At 42.9% G+C, this 19,871-nt stretch overlaps 1 non-coding gene across 1 annotated transcript; it reads right to left on the bottom strand.

The window, feature by feature from the left end:
- Nucleotides 1-739: 739 nt before the first annotated feature.
- On the bottom strand, nt 740-812 carry TRNAE-UUC. Its single transcript has one exon. It is a non-coding gene; the product is annotated as a tRNA-Glu (tRNA).
- Between the last annotated feature and the right edge of the window lie 19,059 nt (nt 813-19,871).

The raw sequence follows: 19,871 nt of genomic DNA, 5'->3' as shown, positions 1-19,871 counted from the left end.
TCACAGAGGAGGTCTACCCTGTGTCTCATAGTGTATTAGATCATAGACTCATGATGCAGGTACAAGGGCATTATGGGAAAAGTCCTAAGGATGGCTAGGCTGAAAGGCACATTGACAGTTTTAATGGATGCTGGCAACTTGCCATCACCAAAAGAATGTACCAGTTGTCACATACAGAATTCACAGTCGTTCCTTATCTTCTCTCTTTTTCCTGGAAAAAAATGTGCAGCGGCTAACTGCTGGGAACAGTGGAGTAGAAGTGATGTGAGCCAACGATCATGTTCCATCCAAGTCAGTGAAAGGTGAATCATAGACATTACTGTACAGCAAAAGAATAACTCTGAGATTAGATTTAGTGAAGCTCAAGGAGGGAGAGTGGCTTGCCAAACCGTTAATGAAAATCTGGCTGGGAAGTGTTGAAGAAGAGAAAGGAACAAAATTGACTAGAGTCAGAACTCTGAATCCAGTATGGAGAGTTAATTCTAACTCTGAAGCCCAAGCTCATGCAAACATTAGCCTAAACATTCATTTATTCATCCATCCAATGACTATTTGGTTCACTTTCTACATGTTAGGGGATGTACATGACACTGAGGGTATAACAGTAGGCTAGACTAGGGATCAGAACAGTGGCCAGTGGACAGATCTTTTGAATCTTGTAAATACAAAAAAAAAAAAAAATCTTGTAAATACATTTTTTCTTTTTTTTGGTTTTGTGGTGTGGCTTGTGCAACCTTAGTTCCCTGACCAGGGATTGAACCTGGGCCCATGGCAGTGAAAGCACTGAGTCTTTACCACTGGACCACCAGGGAATCCCAGGTCTTATAAATAAATTTTATTAGAACACAACTACACTCATATGGGCTTCCTGGATGGCTCAGCAGTAAAGAATCCTCCTGCAATGCAGGAGACACAAAGGACACAGGTTCAATCCCTGGGTCGGGAAGATCCCCTGGAGGAGGAAATGGTCACCCACTCCAATATTCTTGCCTGAAAAATCCCATGGACAGAGGAACCTGGCAGGCTACAGTCCAAAGGGTTGCAAAGAATCGGACATGACTGAGCAACTGAGCACACATAGTCACACTCATTAACTAGCAAATTATCCATGAATGTTTTCACACTATGTCAGTAGAGTTGAGTAGTTGTGACAGAGACTGTATGGTCCACAGAGTTGAAGATATTTACCATTTGCCTCTTGCAGAAAAAGTTTGCCAGTCCCTAGGTTGACAGTCATGGTTGCCATCTAACAGTAAAGATGGACATTCATCCAGTAATGTCCTCAGTTCAGTTCAAGGTGTGTAATTATAAACTGTGAGTAGTGTTCTGGAAAGTACATGATGCCATGACAGAATGCAGCACGGGACGCTTTTTGATAGAGTGGTCAGAGAGTACTTCCTGAGGACATGGGTTTTCTTTAGGGATTTGATGGAGACGGGCAGGAAGCAGCCTGCAAAGAATGGGGGAAGAGATTTCGGAACAGAGGGAAGAGGATGTGTCGAGAATCCATGTTGGGAAAGAACTCATCTCTCCCAGGAATGAAGAGGCATTAGAGTAGTGAGACAAGACTCAGTTAGGGTCAGATCTTCAGGGACCCCCAGTCAATGGTCACAGACCTGGATTTTGTTTAAAGCACAACATGAAGACTTTGAAATTTTTATGATCAGTTTGATGAATCTTTAAGGCCAGTCTGTCTTGTTTAATTAGCTGATTTGAAGAGAGAGGAGACTGGAAAAATATTTAGTGCCCAGGCCCTGTATCTTTTTTTTGCCTTGACTTAACAGTTCAGGATGTATGGACAGAAACAGAATGTTTTTTTCACTGAGGGGTGAGGCATGTCAGGTTGGCCATAGAGGTAAGAAACCCTTGGAAGCTGCCAGAGAAGTGAAGCAGCGTAGCCAGGGTCTGGTGGCAATTTTGAAAAGTGAGCCCTCTAGTGGAGACATCATACTTCTTGGGTCACACAGTCCATGGAAAGATCTGAACCACAGTGCTGGCCCAGGGAATACTCATCACAGGACTTTTGCAGCGAAGAAAGCTGCTGATGCCTTTTTAAAATAAGGTATTTAAAAAATTTGATGAATAATTAGTGTCTGTGCTGTGTCTTCATTGCTCTGCGTGGGCTTTCTCTTATTGCGGCGAGCTGGGGCCACTCGTTGCAGAGCACGGGCTTCTCAATGCAGTGGCTTCTCTTGGTGTGGAGCGCAGGCTCAGTAGTTGTGGCACATGGGCTGAGCTGCTCTGAGGCATGTGGAATCTTCTTGGAGCAGGGCTCGAACCTGATGTCCCTTACATTGGCAGGCAGATTCTTTTACCCCTGGACCAGCAGGGAAGTCCTGCTGATGCCTTTAAAAAGTTTTTTAGAATTTATTTTTATTGGAGTATAATTGCTTTACAATGTTGTGTAAGTTTCTGCTGTACAATGGAGTGAATCAGGTATATGTAAACATATTAAATATATGCCCTCCTTCGTGGGCCTGCCCCCCATCCCACTGCTCACGGTCACCACAGAGCCCCAAGCTGAGCTCTCTACCCTACTTTAGGTTCCCACTAGCTGGTTGTTTTACACGTGGCATTACTGATGCCTTTTTAGACTACTAAAGTTGTAATTTTTATCAAGTATAAATGAACCAAGAGTCACAGACAACTCATAATCTCCACGTCAAACCCTCTTCCTCCAGCTCTTAAGTATCGCTTTCCCTGTGGCTCCTTCTCACAAGTGATGAAGGTGTTCCCTTTTTTGGCTTTGCGCTTGTTGCTAAAAGTATTCAGGCTTGAAAACAAAACAAAAGAACTGAGAAAAACAACTCCGTAAGTGCCTGCTTGACATTGAGCAAGGAATTAATTCACCTTTTCCAGATTTTACCTTATCTTAATGTCTTTCTAATCTCCTAGAAGGAACATAGCAATTTAGTCATGAGCTTGGAAGCACTAACCAGCATCTTCCCTGAGTAGATAGCTGTGTAATCGAATAAGCTTTCAAGGTGTCTCCTTGAAAGTTTTATTAAAAAGCTAGTACTAAAACCACTTCAAATGATGTCGCTTTTTATCATCCCACTAAACAATGAGAAAATCAAGGGGCAAGCTGCTTAAGACAGTGCTACTGGTGAATGATGCAGCTGGACCTGATGTCCTCAAGGTGAACAATTATAGAAAATGAAGCCTTTGTTGCCAAAATGCAAACTTTTTTTCTCTTATGGGCGATCACGTTTAATAAAAACATATAATAACATGTAAAAATGTGGACATTTTCCTTTCGGTTATTTTATAATCAAGAATGATGTAAATTGTTGGTTAATATAGTTAACTATTTTAATTCATTGTTAATTAAAACTATTAGTTAATAGTTAATAACTAATAGTTAACAGTTTTCATTCCAATCCCAAAGAAAGACAATGCCAAAGAATGTTCAAACTGCTGCACAACTGCACTCATCTTACATGCTGGCAAAGTAATGCTCAGAATTCTCCAAGCCAGCTTTCAACAGTACGTGAAAGCTGAACTTCTGTATGTTCAAGCTGGACTTAGGAAAGGCAGAAGAACCAGAGATCAAATTGCCAACATCCGCTGGATCATCAAAAAAGCAAGAGAGTTCCAGAAAAACATCTACTTTTGCTTTACTGATTATGCCAAAGCCTTTGACTGTGTGGATCACAACAAACTGTGGAAAATTCTTAAAGAGAAGGGAGTACTAGACCACCTGACCTGCCTCCTGAGAAATCTATATGCAGGTCAAGAAGCAACAGTTAGAACTGGACGTGGAACAACAGACTGGTTCCAAATTGGGAAAGGAGTACATCAAGGCTGTATATTGTCACCCTGATTATTTAACTTCTATGCAGAGTACATCATGAGAAATGCTGGGCTGGATGAAACACAAGCTGGAATCAAGATTGCCTGGAGAAATATCCATAACCTCCGATATGCAGATGATATCACCCTTATGGCAGAAGGCAAAGAAGAACTAAAGAGCCTCTTGATGAAAGTGAAAGAGGAGAGTGAGAAAGTTGGCTTAAAACTCAACATTCAGAAAACTAAGATCATGGCATCTGTTCCCATCACTTCCTGGCAAATAGATGGGTAAACAATGGAAATAGTGACAGACTTTATTTTTTGGGGACTCCAAAATCACTGCAGATGTTGACTGCAGCCATGAAATTAAAAGACGCTTGCTCCTTGAAAGAAAAGCTATGACGAACCTACATAGCATTTTATTTTATTTTTATTTTTTTAAAAAAACACAATATCCAGAGTATTATCTTACTTTTGAACAAAATTACTCAAATACATTTTGTAGACAAGAAGTCTATACTGCAAAATGTGGAACAGGTAATACCAATTTTCTGATTTATGTTTACTTGTTCTTTCTGTTTTTTTTAAGGATGGATGTTTTGTGTAATTAAAAATTAAATGACAAATGTACCACCTGCCCCCCTCCTTTTAAAAAGCAGAGACATTACTTTACCAACCAAGGTCCATCTAGTCAAAGGTATGGTTTTTCCAGTAGTCATGTATGGATGTGAGAGTTGGACTGTAAAGAAAGCTGAGTGCCAAAGAATTGATGCTTTCAAACTGTGGTGTTGGAGAAGACTCTTGAGAGTCGCTTGGACTGCAAGGAGATCCAAGCAGTCAATCTTAAAGGAAATCAGTCCTGAATATTCATTGGAAGGACTGATGCTGAAGCTGAAACTCCAATACTTTGGCCCGCTCATGCGAAGAACTGACTTATTGGAAAAGACCCCAATGCTGGGAACCATTGAAAGCAGGAGGAGAAGGGGATGACAGAGGATGAGATGGTTGGATGGCATCACCGATGCGATGGACATGAGTTTGAGTAGGCTCCAGGAGTTGGTGATGGACAGGGAATACTGGCATGCTGCAGTCCTTGGGGTGGCAAAGAGTTGGACACAACTGAGTGACTGAACTGAACTGACTGAATAGTTAGTGACTTGTAAGACAGTAGCATTATCACTAGAGAAAGCAAAGACAAATAAAATGGCCAGATCATGAGTGAACATTTTTTCATTGCTCTGTGGGTTAGAAGTTGGTTTTATCCTTGAGAGGATAAAAAGGAAGATGTGGGATTACTGGAAGCTAGGAGCTCGGAGGAAGGGCTGCAAAGCTGGTATTGAAAGTGAAAGTGAAAGTCGCTCAGTCATGTCCGACTCTGCAACCCTATGGACTATACAGTCCATGGAATTTTCCATGGCCAGAATACTGGAGTGGGTAGCCTTTCCCTTCCCCAGGGGATTTTCCCAACCCAGGAATCAAACCCAGGTGTCCTGCATTTCAGGTAGATTCTTTACCAGTTGAGCCACAAGGGAAGCCCAAGAATACCAGAGTGGGTAACCTATCCCTTCTCCAGCAGATCTTCCCAACCCAGGAATCGAACCAGGGTCTCCTGCACTGCAGGCGGATTCTTTACCAACTGAGCTATCAGGGAAGCCACAAGGGTTTCTAGCCAGCCAGGAGCTGGAATTGGGAGCATTTAAAGAAGCTAGAGATTGGAGCTAAGCACTGCAGCTGGAATAATACTGATAGGAGAAGTAAAACAAAGAGACATTCTTTTATTCCTTCCTCTTCTAGAATCTTCCATCAGCAGTTCCTAACAGGAAGCCAGTCCCTCAAAGGAGTCTGTGAAATTTAGTGTGCAGAGTTCCAACTAGGATAACATACAAGTGTGGAAGGGTGGACAAAGAGCTGAGAGACAAATGATAAATAAGTGGCATCATAGTATCCTTTTCTGTGAATAAAGCATCTTGGATCTGTAGGAGCCCCATTAGGCTGGGCTAAGCTGTGAATTCTCTTGACTCCATGAAATTCTAGTAGATTTCTTTCTTTCTGGCATTAACTATTCCAGGCTCAACGTGTATGTTTTATGCTCAAGTCAGCTATTTCTGCAAAAATCCTGGGTTCCTTTTAGCAGAGAATGGTATGTAGAGACCAAAATCTAGGCATCATGGATATTTATCAAAACCCTCATTTGAAGTAGGCATTTGCCTACAGTCCATATTAAGTTTATAACTGTAACCTACCACCAGTTCTGGAGTTTTGTTGGGGAGGGTTATCTTTGCTTTTGCTGTCAGTCCCTTGTGGAAAGAGATGATTCCAGGTTATTTTAAGTTTCCCTCATCATTGTGTTTTTGTTCCTAATTTCATGCTTAGTCTTCAAGCTTCTAGTTTTTAAATCCTAAGCCATGTTCCAAGATGACAATATAATTTGTAAGTTACTATTCTGTGAAAAATGTACATGAAGAGTGACATTAAAAATCAATCAAACAAAAAAAATCAATCAAACAGACAATGAATACGTTTTGGTATATTTGTGTTATTAGTTGCTCACTATTGTGGGAAAAGATGTCAGTTGAAGAGATCAAACATTAAGCCAATTTATGTCAAGAACTTGAATTGCAAAAGAGGTGTGGATTTTCTATATAATTAAATGGTAGAAAAGCTGGTACATATAGTGAAATCCTCGTTAAAATTCTAGGTGTGCAGAGATATTCAGACTCACTCAGGAAATCTCGCTCAAGCACAACTCCTTTGCATCACCACCAGCCATGTTGAAACTCAGCATAGTCTTTACTTCCCCTGTAGACCCCATTCACATTAATGCATATTTTGATTATACCCCAACTGAAGGCACATAATTATTCAGTTGCTTCCATATAAAAGTTCCACATAAAAGTGACATGCTTCATAATTTTAAGTGTGAAAAATTCGGTTAGTCAACCTGGGAAAATGATATTTTGATAATTGTGCTTGAATATGCCTATGATAAAATCTTCTAAAAGCCAAGAAATTAAAATAAACACTTTCCAGATCTTTGAGTAAAGTGAACGCTCAGGAAGATACACTGTGTTTGTGTGTGGCTTTGGGAAGCCTCCAAGCTTCACTAAATACTCTATCTTGAGACATATTAGAGGATAGAAATTCTGATTATTGCCTTCTGCTGCAGTCCTAGTTCTAAGAGAAAGGAACATTCATAAAGAGTTTGGTGGAAAAATAAAGTCTCTTATTTATCACTAAGATCCATCAAATTCCAAAGCATGCAAGTCTGGTAAAAGCAGACTGGAGAACAGAGTGGATCTGATGTCTTTCCCTACCTTCCCCAATATCTAGGTCTTAAACCATCCATCTACTTTTAACACTAGGAAACAAAATAGATTTTGAAAAATCTCACCCAGTTTTGAAATTTCTCACTCAATGGAATTTTAAACTCCGCCCTCCATGGAGGGTCACTGACAGATTTAACATCTCAAGGTTTTCACAGGAGGGGGCCAGAGAGGACTCCAGGAAGTGCTGACTGCTAGGAAACGGAGGAGGCCTGGTTTTCTCATCTCCGAGATTGCGATCTATTGAATAAGAGAGTGGGTGGACCACCGTTCCTTGCTTTTGAGACAAACTGAGTCTCCCGGTGGAAGGCAAGTTCTCCGGAACCTCACCAATCAGATTAGTTAGTCCCACCCTGTAGGGAGAAGCGAAGAAAGGTCAGTTAGAGGTCAAAGCCATTTCTTTGGGGGCCAATAGGATGAACATCTTTGAGAATCTGAGGACAGAAGAATCAGAATTCTTCCCTTTTGAGAAGCACCCTCAGGGGTGGGAGGCAAGGTGTTATGAATGAGTGAAGGGAGCCAGGTAGGACACGAGAGACCTGGAGACACATACCCTGTCCAAAGCTCACAGTGCCTATTCAAGGTCCGGCAGATGTCGGCATATGGGGACATGCGTTTGGAGCTGCTGGACCTCCTACATTTTCAAGAGAAGCCCAAAATGAGGCTTTTAAATAAAACTTTGCAATTTAGAAATTTTGACAAGTCATTCAACTTTTTAAAAGATGTTGTGTACCCCAAACAGAACATAGCTGTTTGTTGGACTCAGCCCAGGACTCTCTGACGTCTGGTTTGCAACATCATCAGCTGAGACAGTGAAGCATCACTTTTTTTTAACCTCTGCTTAGGCTGGTGAAAGAGCCATACCACCAAGGATTAGAATAGGAAAAAGAAAAATCCCAAACTTATTGTATTATGGATATTTGTGTTTCCTGGCCTCTCTTCCACTCTGATTCAAGACAGACAATCTTGGCTTCTTTCTCTGGCCCTGCTGCTTCCCTCGGCAGCTCCTTCATTTGTAAGTCACGTGGTCCCGGTCACACAGCATCAACACACTGACTTTGGCTGAAGTTTTCTGTCATTCTGATTAGCAGATGTAGGAAGTTGAACCTGTTGTCCTTGACAGATGAGACACGGAGCCCCATTTTCAGACCGGAAAGGCCAAGCCTTCATCCTGTGTCAGTAAGAATGTCACTCTGCATTCTGCAAGGCTGGAGCCAAGCGCACAGGACAGCTTTGGACAGAGCCCATCTTCAGCATGTCACTGCCTTTGTGTGGCTGGTGATGGCCTCGAAATGCAAGTGCCATTAACAGGCTCCTCCTCATTATTATTATAATCTCCTCCTTACCTGTCTCAGATTACTTTCTGTGCAGAGAAACTTCTGACATTCATTCATTATTCAGCAAACATTTATTGTGTTCCTGCTATTAGCTGGGGACGGTTGAGGCACTGGGTATTCAGCATTAAATTAAAAAAAAACTTGATCCCTGCCTTTGTGGTGCTGACATCCTAGTCAGGGAAGACAGGTAAGCAAAAATAAATAAAAGATGATTCAGCCAGTGATGATACCGCGGAGAAACTAAAACAAGGTGATGTTGTAGTGACTGAGGACAGGGTCTCCTTTGATTGGTGTGACTGAGAGCGTCTCTTTATGGAGATGACATTTTAACTGACACCTGAATCATGTATACTGTTTAAGTGTCCATGTATTATTATCATTATTATTTTATTGGACCCTTAGTCCTAGAGTTAATGGAGAAACAAGATTATTAAAGTTAAATATGGTTAAGGTCTAGAAATGGCATGCATTGAAGTATTAACAATGGTTATCTCCTGCTAGTGGGTTTCATGAATTCATTTAACTTAAGAAGTGCCAATATGACCCTGAGACTGTACTAAGTGCTGGGAATACAGTCATGAGCAAATAAAACAGACAGTATCATATGGTTAAAATATACAGTGTTCTGGGGGGAATGCTGTGCTCTGAGGAAGGATAAAAAAAGAGAGGCACTTAATTTATGATGGTGGGTCAGCTCAGCCTAACACTGTTACTGAGAAATGAGAAGGATCCAGTCATGTGAAGAATCTTGAGGGTGGGAATTTGGAGTATTGCAGTTAATGAGGGTGGCCTGGGCAAATGTCCTGGGGTAGGACAGAATTTGTTGTATTTGGGGAACTGAAAGAAAATGTGTTAGGATGGGACAAAGGGGTGAAGAAATAAAACTGGAGACATTTTGAAGATCCAGATAGGGCAAGTCTTGGGTTCATAAAGATGGCTTTGGACTTTTTATGGAGAGCAATGGGAACCTCTTGAGAGGCTTTAAGTTGGAGAGTGATGTGACCTGCTGTTCAGTTTTTATGAGGTCACTCTTGTTCATTGGGTGAAGAAGGGGCTGTCAGGGACAGAGTGGAAGCAGGGATACGTGTTAGGAAGTTGTTGCATTTATTCTGGTGAGAGATGATGGTAGCTTGGATGAGGGAAAGAGGACTGATGTTTATGGTCCTGTAAGTTGGTTCTTGCACAACTCTAGGGAGTATCTTTTACCTGTACAATAATGTAAACAATGCTTTCTGGAGTTAAGTGCTGGGCTTGACCCAAGTCTGAGGCAACAGTATCAGCAGAGGGATAGGAGTCGGGATTGCTGATAATTAGATTGCGTGGAGGGAAAGAAGAGAGGACACTTAGGGGTGATTCCTAGGGTTCTGAGTTAGATAACTTTGGGGATGTTGGTGGCATTTTCTTAACTGGAGAAAGACCAGATGTAAAACAATTTGAGAGAGAAACAGCAAGAAACTTTTCTTAGTTTTAAGTGTGAGATATGGGAAGATATCCGAGCGAAGATGTCCAGTAGGTGGCTGAATACACAGGTCTGGAATTCAGAGTGGAGGTCTAGCTCAGATACCAAACGTTGGAGTTTCTTCAGGACAAAGATAGATTTAAAGCCATGGGTATATATAGAGAAAAGATCAGATCTTGAGTCTGTTACTGGAGGAACTTCATAGGTAAGGAGAAGAGGAAGAGGAAGAGTTGGCTAAGAAGATGGAGAGGAAGCTGCCATGAACTAGGAAGAGATCAGAAAATATAGCATCTTAGAAGGAGCATGGATGACTTAAGAGACAAGAGAGGAACAGTCAAACAGTCCCTTATCCTAAGAAATTATTTTTAATTAAAAAGATAAATGCAGGGGCTTCCCTGGTGGTCCAGTGTTTAATGTAGGGGACATGGGTTCGGTCCCTGGTCCAGAAAGGTACCACATGCTGGGGAGCAACAAAGCCTGTGCCCCACAACTGCCAAAGCCCTTGTGCCTCAGGCTGGTGCTCTGTGACAAGAGAAGCCATGGCAATGAGAAGCCTGTGCCCAGCAGTGAAGAGGAGCCCCTGTTCATGGCAACCAGAGAAAGCCTGCTCACAGCAACAGGGACCCAGCATAGCCAAAAAGAAATAAATACATTTATGTATTGAAAAAAGATCATTGGCAAATGCATACATTTTTGTCTCTAAAATGATGCAGTTGCATGTACATTATTTTTCTGTGAGTGGCAAGGGCTGAGCTGATTTTGCTCCACAGTGGAAAGCAGTGGTGGGGGTCAGCGAGGTGTGACACAGGAGTACATGGTACCTTACGGTTGTGGATGCTGAAGATGGCTAAGACAGAGCGTTGCTCATCACCCAGTTCTTCAGGGGTTAAGTGGAAACCCACTGCATTTGCCCACCTAGAGTGTACCCTGAGAGGAACTCAGGATGAAAAATAGATTGGGGCACTCTATGCGTTGGGTAAACAGGTGCTTAGACAGTACATGCAGCCCTCAGGATGAATTTCAAGGACCTCCAATTCTTGCACCTTCCCATACATGGGGAAAGTGCTAAAATCATTACCTTGACCTATCTGTTCTTTGGCATTGGCAGTATACTTACCAAGATGTATACTTGACTCCATGTTCCCCTACCCAAAAATCATACAGAAGCTGCTTCTCCTCTGTCTCCTTGGAGCAGTTTCCTCAAAGCTACCTGAGTGGCTATCTCAGTAAGACTCTGAATAAAGCTTACACCCTCAGTTCTTACGTTGTATGCTTTCCTTTAAGTTGAAACACCCTAAAGGAGCTCAGTAGAGCTGAAGTCGGCCTGGTGTAGGGCAGTGGTTCTCACAGGGTCAGTTTGTCCCTTGGGGATATTTGGCAATGTTTGGAGACATTTTCAGGATTCCCTGGTGGCTCAGTGATAAAGAATCCACCTGCCAATACAGGAGACACAGGAGACACATATTCGATCCCTGGATCAGGAAGATCCCCTGGAGTAGGAAATGGCAACCCATTCCAGTATTCTCGCCTGGAGAATTCCATGGATACAGGAGCCTGACAGATTATAGTCCTTGGGGTCCCAAAAGCACTGGACACAACTGAGTCCACACACACAGATACGTTTTCATTTGTTACAACTGGGTGTTGGTCATGGTGAGGCTGCTACTAGCACCTACTGGGAGGAGGCTAGGGACAGTACTAAACATCCTACAAAGCACAGGATGGCCCCTGCAACAAACTGTCCATCCCTAAATGTCAATAGTGTTGACGTGGAGAAACCCTGTTATAGTGAGTGCAGGTCCTTGCAGAGGTTTCATTGCTTCTTCCTCAAAGACTTCCCTGGGGGAGGAGAGAAACCTGCCATGCCGAGGATTTATCTGTCTCCATTTTCTCGGAGTACCTATACCCAGACACGGGGACTTGATTGAAATGATTTCTTGAATGATATTTCACACTTAGGCATATCTCCAGGCTGTCAGAGATACAATTCATAGAAAAATTTCTGCAACTTGGATATGTATTTTTATTTTTTTCTGGAGCGGGGGGAGAGCAAGAGAGAATGAGAGAGAGAGAAAGGATCTTTGCACCAATGCTGCATTTTATTTCAATTATTTGGAGGTCCTCAAACACTTGTCTTTGTTCAAAAAATGGCATTTATGTTCTATTCTCTTGGGAATTGATTGACAGAAGTCGAAGAGGACTTAGCACCGGAAGGTGACCAAACTAATCTTGGCCTCACATATAGATTCAAAGGCAATGTGGCATTTCTGTACTGCCTAAGATTTTGCTTTAATTGGAAGTCTGCCTGTGGATGGAAGGTGAAGGGCAGTTGGAGAAGAGACAGGATTATGTAGAATTCAGAATTTTATATCCTTAAGGCACTTTAGAAAACATCTAATCTGACCTCTGTACATCCAGAGATTTTAAGAATATCACAATTAGCCTCATCTTTCTCCCTCTTTTTATACTTGGAGAAGTATAAAAGATTGCATGAAAAACTTGAACAGTGTTATAAAGAAAACTGGCCTGAACTTTCTCTCATTGTCTGTGCATGGGTTGGAAAAGAATTTCCAGATATGAGGCAGAATGAGGGGAGAATAGAGTTTATTAAAGTGGGAGAGGCTGTTAGAACCTTGGGCTGCCTCAAGAGAGTGGACCCCTTTTGTGGGCTTGTGGCCAATTTTTATAGCCTAATGACAAAGAAAATTCCTATGGAGAGGGGTGGCATTAGGTCATTGTTCAGGATTCTATATGATGCATATGTTTCTTAATATAGAGATGGGAGCTGGCTGGTTAGGAATGTGATGGCGCATGACAAACAGGATGGCTCCTGACAATAGTTGCCATGGAGCTTGGCTAATGCTGGAGATATTGTCCTATGACCTCAGTATAGGGTTCCACTCTTTCCAGCTCTGGGTAGGTGTTCACTGTGGAGGGAGGAGGAGGAAGAACATGTGACATAAAAGAGACTCCAGAGCAGAGGATTGTAGACGATCATAGCATTGAGATAAGGGGCCTGCGGGGCTTCCCAGGTGGCTCAGTGGTAAAGAATCCACCTGCCAAGCAGCAGATGCGGGTTTGATCCCTGGGTTGGGAAGATCCCCTGAAGGAAATGGCATCCGCTCTAGTATTCTTGCCTTGGAAAGCCCATGGACAGAGACGCCTGGTGGGTTACAGTCCATAAGGTTGCAAAGAGTCAGACATGACTGAGCGACTAAACCACAGCAGCAGCAAGGGTCCTGAAGCTGAGTCCAGCCTCTGTACCCTGACTCTGAATTAAATCCCAGGGATAGAGTTTTGGGTGAAGCAGAAAAGAATAGCTAATATTATTGCTATGCCAGGCAAACCCACAGTGGGCTAGTGCCCTCAAAACTGCATGCCAACCTAGAGGGGGTAGTGAGGAGTTTTACAGGAATGGTTCAAGGAGGGCATGATCAGCTCGATGACGTTCTTCTGACTGGTTGGTGGTGAGATAATTGGGAGTCAACATCATCACCCACCTGCTTCCAACAGGTCTGGGGGCTACATACTTGTGGGAAGCCTACAGTCAACTTCTCTCATCTGGTGGGGTTTCATTATCTGCAACATAGCCCAGTGATATGGTAATGCATGTCCTTGGTTTCTTTTGACTGTTCCTCCCTTGTCTCTGTGTCCCCTCCCTTCCGTGATTGTACTGTGTAAATGCTCACTTGCTTAGTCATCCAACTCTTTGCGACCCCATGGACTATAGCCCGCCAGGCTCCTCTGTCCATGAGATTTCCCAAGCAAGAATACTGGAGTAGGTTTCCATTTTATCCTTAGGGGATCTTCCCGCAGGGGTTGACCATCTCCGGCATCTCCTGTATTGGCAGGTGGATTCTTTACCTCTGAACCACCTGGGAAACTCCTTCTCTGATTCAGTTCAGTTCGGTTCAGTCGCTCAGTCATGTCCAACTCTTTGCGACCCCATGAATCGGAGCACGCCAGGCCTCCCTGTCCATTACCAACTCCCGGAGTTTACTCAAACTCATGTCCATCGAGTCGGTGATGCCATCCAGCCATCTCATCCTCTGTCATCCCCTTCTCCTCCTGCCCCCAATTCCTCCCAGCATCAGAGTCTTTTCCAATGAGTCAACTCTTAGCATGAGGTGGCCAAAGTATTGGAGTTTCAGCTTCAGCATCAGTCCTTCCAATGAACATCCAGGACTGATCTCCTTCAGGATGGACTGGTTGGATCTCCTTGCAGTCCAAAGGACTCTCAAGAGTCTTCTCCAACACCATAGTTCAAAAGCATCAATTTTTTGGTGCTCAGCTTTCCTCACAGTCCAACTCTCACATCCATACATGACCACTGGAAAAACCATAGTCTTGACTAGATGGACCTTTGTTGGCAAAGTAATGCCTCTGCTTTTTAATATGCTATCTAGGTCGGTCATAACTTTCCTTCCAAGGAGTAAGCGTCTTTTAATTTTATGGCTGCAGTCACCATCTGTAGTGATTTTGGGGCCCAAAAAAATAAAGTCTGACACTGTTTCCACTGTCTCCCCATCTGTTTCCCATGAGGTGATGGGACAAGATGCCATGATCTTAGTTTTCTGAATGTTAAGCTTTAAGCCAACTTTTTTACTCTCCTCTTTCATCAAGAGGCTTTTTAGTTCCTCTTCACTCTCTGCCATAAGGGTGATGTCATCTGCATATCTGAGGTGATTGATATTTCTCCTGGCAATCTTGATTCCAGCTTGTGCTTCTTCCAGCCCAGCATTTCTCATGATGTACTCTGCATATAAGTTAAATAAGCAGGGTGACAATATACAGCCTTGACATACTCCTTTTCCTATTTGGAACTAGTCTGTTGTTCCATGTCCAGTTCTAACTGTTGCTTCCTGACCTGCATCCAGGTTTCTCAAGAGGCAGGTCAGGTGGTCTGGTATTCCCATCTCTTTCAGAATTTTCCACAGTTTATTGTGATCCACACAGTCAAAGGCTTTGGTGTAGTCAATAAAGCAGAAATAGATGTTTTTCTGGAACTCTCTTGCTTTTTCGATGATCCAGCAGATATTGGCAATTTGATCTCTGGTTCCTCTGCCTTTCCTAAAACCATCTTGAACATCTGGAAGTTCACGGTTCATGTATTGCTGAAGCCTGGCTTGGAGAATTTTGAGCATTACTTTACTAGCATGTGAGATGAGTGCAATTGTGTGGTAGTTTGAGCATTCTTCAGCATTGCCTTTCTTAGGGATTGGAATGAAAACGGACCTTTTCCAGTCCTGTGGCCACTGCTGAGTTTTCTGAATTTGCTGGCATATTGAGTGCAGCACTTTCACAGTATCATCTTTTAGGATTTGAAAAAGCTCAACTGGAATTCCATCACATCCACTAGCTTTGTTCGTAGTGATGCTTTCTAAGCCCACTTGACTTCACATTCCAGTGTGTCTGGTTCTAGGTGAGTGGTCACACCATTGTGATTATCTGGGTTGTGAAGATCTTTTTTGTACAGTTCTTCTGTGTATTCTTGCCACCTCTTCTTAATATCTTCTGCTTCTGTTAGGTCCATACCATCTCTGTCCTTTATCGAACCCATCTTTGCCTGAAATTTTTCCTTGATATCTCTAATTTTCTTGAAGAGATCTCTAGTTTTTCACATTCTGTTGTTTTCCTCTATTTCTTTGCACTGATCACTGAGGAAGACTTTCTTATCTCTCCTGGCTATTCTTTGGAACTCTGCATTCAAATGGGAATATCTTTGATTAGCAACTGTTTAAACCTGTCCTTTAGTACTCAGGGAAGGTTTTGGAGGCTGAATGAAGTCTACTTCCTATTAGCAAGAGACAGAAATGGGTTTTGTTCCCAGGAGCTCTGCAGGGGCCTGCTTGGTTTCTGTCCACTGGGGAATTTTGTTCATCACAGAAGACTTGGTCCTTTAACAGCACCTGCCTATAGTAGGAACTTGGTAAATACCTGTTGAACACGGGACCCAAGGAAATCCATGCAGAGTCCGTGCAAATCCACTGATTTTTGGGGGTGGCAGGCTCATTGAAGAAGATGATATTAACTTTCATATTCTTTTGCCTGTTAAGATGCTTCAGAGAAATAGATGGTTAAGAGGGATAATAATGGTAAATATAAGATAATATTTATATTCAGTTTAATGAAACAATACCTGAAAATTAAGGGCTGACATAAGGAAAAAAGTGCTTTTTCCTCATGTAATAAAAAGTTTGAAGATGGTTAGGAAGTCCAGTGCTGATGTGGTGATTCCGAGATGCTATCAAGGGACCTGGACTCTTTCTGATTTCTGTTCTTCATCAGCCATATTTGCATTTATCTTTGTAAAAATGGATATAAGATGGCTGTTTTATGTCCATATGTGTTCTATGTCTTCCTTCCAGCCCAGAAGAAAAGGGAAAGGAAAGAGTGGTAGAGTCTATTCCATTTTATCAGGAAAAGAATGGCTTTTCCAGAAGTCCCACCCACTAAATTTTCTCTTCCATCTTATTGGCTGGAAGTAGGTCACATGCTCATTCCTAGCTGCAAGGGAGTCTGGGAAAGGTGTCAGCTACCCTGGAAAAAATATGAACCCTGTTTGTAAAGAAGTAAAGGGGAGCCTGGCACACATCCCTTATTCCACATTTAAAGAGAATGGACTTGCCTGGTCCTTTGTAGTGAATTCAAGTCAATGTAGAAACTCCACTCCCATCTCAATGACTTGGCTTGAAATCCGGATGTAGAGAAGCATGAAGCTTCAGTGACACAGCATCTGTTCATCACCACCTGGCAACTGGGCTTTGGTTTCTGCTAAAAGTCATGTGGTAGGGCCAGTACATCCTCAGGAGTCTGGGGCATAGCAGTGCCAAGTGAGACAGAAATCAAATAAAGCTGTGGCTGTGGCTGCTTTTATTCACTGTGAACACAGGACTTAACCAGAGATATCACATTTGGCCAAAGGACGATAAACCTGAGTGTTATGCTGAGCCCAGTGGAGACATCCCAGACCTGGCTGCATTTCTCTAAGTACTAGAATGCAGTGGACCGAGTGAGAAAAATGGTGTGCATGCAAGAAGCATTCAGGAAAAGGTAACTGTGGTGATTATCATTTAATGGGTAATATTGACCCAAAGAGAAATCTGATGCATTGTAGGATGCAGTTACATTAGAGTAACTAAGAAAGATATAAAATATGCATGGTGAGGAGGTTGGCTAACATACAATTATAATTTTGTGTGCGAGTATAGAGAGTGGAAGGAAAGAGCTGAGGTTGGAGAGGATTTAGCATTCCTCTAAGTGTGGAGGAAAACCACTAGGGTGAGGGGACAATGATGTTAGCAGGGGGAGTGACCACATGTATGTTTTGGAGAGCTCTCTCTGTAAATCTGAGACTAGATGGTGGGAGGAAGGGTGGAAATGGAGAGACAGAGATGATGTCACTACTGCAGGTGAGAAACCATGGTGGCTTGGACCTCAGTGCTTGTGGCGGAAGTGAAGAGAGGTCAGATTTCAGATGTATGTGTCTATATGCATTTGTGTGTGTGCTAAGTTGCTTCAATTGTGTCTGACTCTTTGTGACCCCATGGACTGTAGCCTCCCAGGCTCCTCTGTCCATGGGATTGTCCAGGCAAGAATACTGCAGTGGGTTGCCATGCCCTCCTCCAGGGCATATTTCTGACCCAGGGATTGAGCCCAAGTCTCTTATTCCTGCTGCATTGGCAGGCAGTTCTTTACCACTAGCACTATCTGGGAAGCCCATACATCTCTATATAGAGATATATGTATTGGTTGTGTCTTGTGGCTTGTGGGATCTTAGCTCCCTAACCAGGATTAAACTTGGGGCCCCTACAGTGGAAGTGTGGAGTCCTCATCACTAGATTACCAGGGAAGTCCCTTGTATATACACTTTGAAGGTAGAACCAACAGGACTAACAGATGTATTTTAGGTGGGACTTGAGAGAAACAGGGGAGGCAAAGATGTCTCTTGAACAACTGAAATGATGGAGTTGCCATTTCCTGAGTAAGAGACAACTGCAGGAAGGACAGGTTTAGGAGCAAGTGAGGGGATCAGTAGTTTCTGGCCAAGTCTGAGAGGTCTGTTAGACACCCTATTTGAGACTTAACTGGGCAACTGGAAATTTGAGTCCAAAGGCTAGGATTGAAGTTGGGGCTGGAGAATTGCATTTTAAAGTCCTGATTGTGTTGTTTGTTGTTTAGTGATTAAGTCATGTCCAAATCTTTTGTGACCCTATGGACTATCACCCACCAGGCTCCTCTGTCCATGGAATTTCCAAGACAAGAATAGTGAGTGGGTTGCCATCTCCTTCTCCAGGGGATCTTCCTGAAGACTGAACCCAGGGATTGAACCCACATCTCCTGAATTGCAGGTGGATTCTTTACCATTGAGCCACCAGCTGAGATTTAAAGCCATGGTGCTGGATGGGGTCACAGGGTGGGGATATGTGTAAGTAGAGAAAGGAAGAGATTCAAGAACAGGATCCTAGGTTAGCGAGAAGCAGCAGCCCATAAGGAAGGGGGAAACAAGATGTGGTGTCTAGGAATCAAAGTGGAAAAAAAGCCCCATAAGGGTGGATAGAGTCTGTGCAGTGAGGATGATCTCTGCATTGGCATCATGGGGTCCCAGAGATGTGGACAAGACCATTCCAGTCCCTTGCCAGGGATGACAGCCTGGTTGAAGAATAGAGTAGCTTGACTCCAAGGTTCCGTGAGAAGACTCATGACACGATTTGCTTGCTGTGTAAAGGAATCTGAATTTTCACCATGAGGGCAATAACATTGTAGGAAGAAGAGTGACATGGTCAGATTTGTATTATAGAAAGATCACCCTGACTATACTGTGGGTCAGGAGAGGTGAACTTGAAAACAGCTGGTGAGTGATGGTGGCCAGGACAGCCACAGTGGAGGTGGAGACTGTAAACTGATTTGAAAGAAATGGAGGAAATGGAACCCATACTGCTTGAGGATGGGTTGGAGGTGGGAGGTAGGAGAAAAGGAGGTGGGTTCAGGTCCTGACTCTGCCACGGGGTTGCTCTGTGACCTTGAGCAAGTCTCTTAACATCCCAGTGCCTCAGTTTCCTCATCTGTAAAATGAGGTGAACAGTAGTATCTACTCCTTAAGGGTGTTTTAGGATTGAATGAGATGATGTGTATCAGATGCTTAGCATAAGGCCTGACCTGTGGTAGCTATTGAGAACCATCAACAGAATCTTTGAAGATTTTAAATGTTTAAATTTAAATGTTTAAATTTTAACCCCTACTAGGTGTTCTTTTTCCGGGGACTATCTCCCCCTTCTTCAGCAATAAGAACTGTTGTTCAGTTGCTGTCATGTCTGACTCTTTGCGGCCTCATGGACTGCAGCACTCCAAGCTTCCCTGCTCTTCACTATCTCCCAGAGTTTGCTCAGACTCATGTCCATTGGTTGGTGATGCCATCCAACCATCTCATCCTCTGTCGTCCCCTTCTCCTCCTGCTTTCAATCTTTCCCAGCATCAGGTTCTTTTCCAATGTGTTGGCTCTTCACATCAGGTGGCTAGAGTATTGGAACTTCAGCTTCAGCATCAATCCTTCCAATGAATATTCAGGGTTGATTTCCTTGACTGGCTAGGATTGACTGGTTTGATCTCCTTGCTGTCCAAGGGACTCTTAAGAGTCTTCACCAGCACCACAGTTGGAAAACATCAGTTCTTTGGTTCCCAGCCTTCTTTACGGCTTAACTCTCACATCCTTACATGACTGCTGGAAAAACCATAGCTTTGACTATATGGACTTGTGTCAGCACAATGATGTCTCTGCTTTTTAATACACTGTCTAGATTTGTCATAGCTTTTCTTCCAAGGAGGAAGAACTGAGGAAGGCAGAATTAACCACTGGTAAGAATACACAGCTCAGATGACTCATTTTCTCCAGGAAAAAGACATGATTCATATTTATGACTAGATGTCATAGAAACTATACATTATTATTTCATATAATTT

The sequence above is a fragment of the Cervus elaphus genome, chromosome 10, assembly GCF_910594005.1.
Source record: "Cervus elaphus chromosome 10, mCerEla1.1, whole genome shotgun sequence".
Classification (NCBI taxonomy): domain Eukaryota; kingdom Metazoa; phylum Chordata; class Mammalia; order Artiodactyla; family Cervidae; genus Cervus; species Cervus elaphus.
This window is presented reverse-complemented; position numbering and strand designations above follow the sequence as displayed.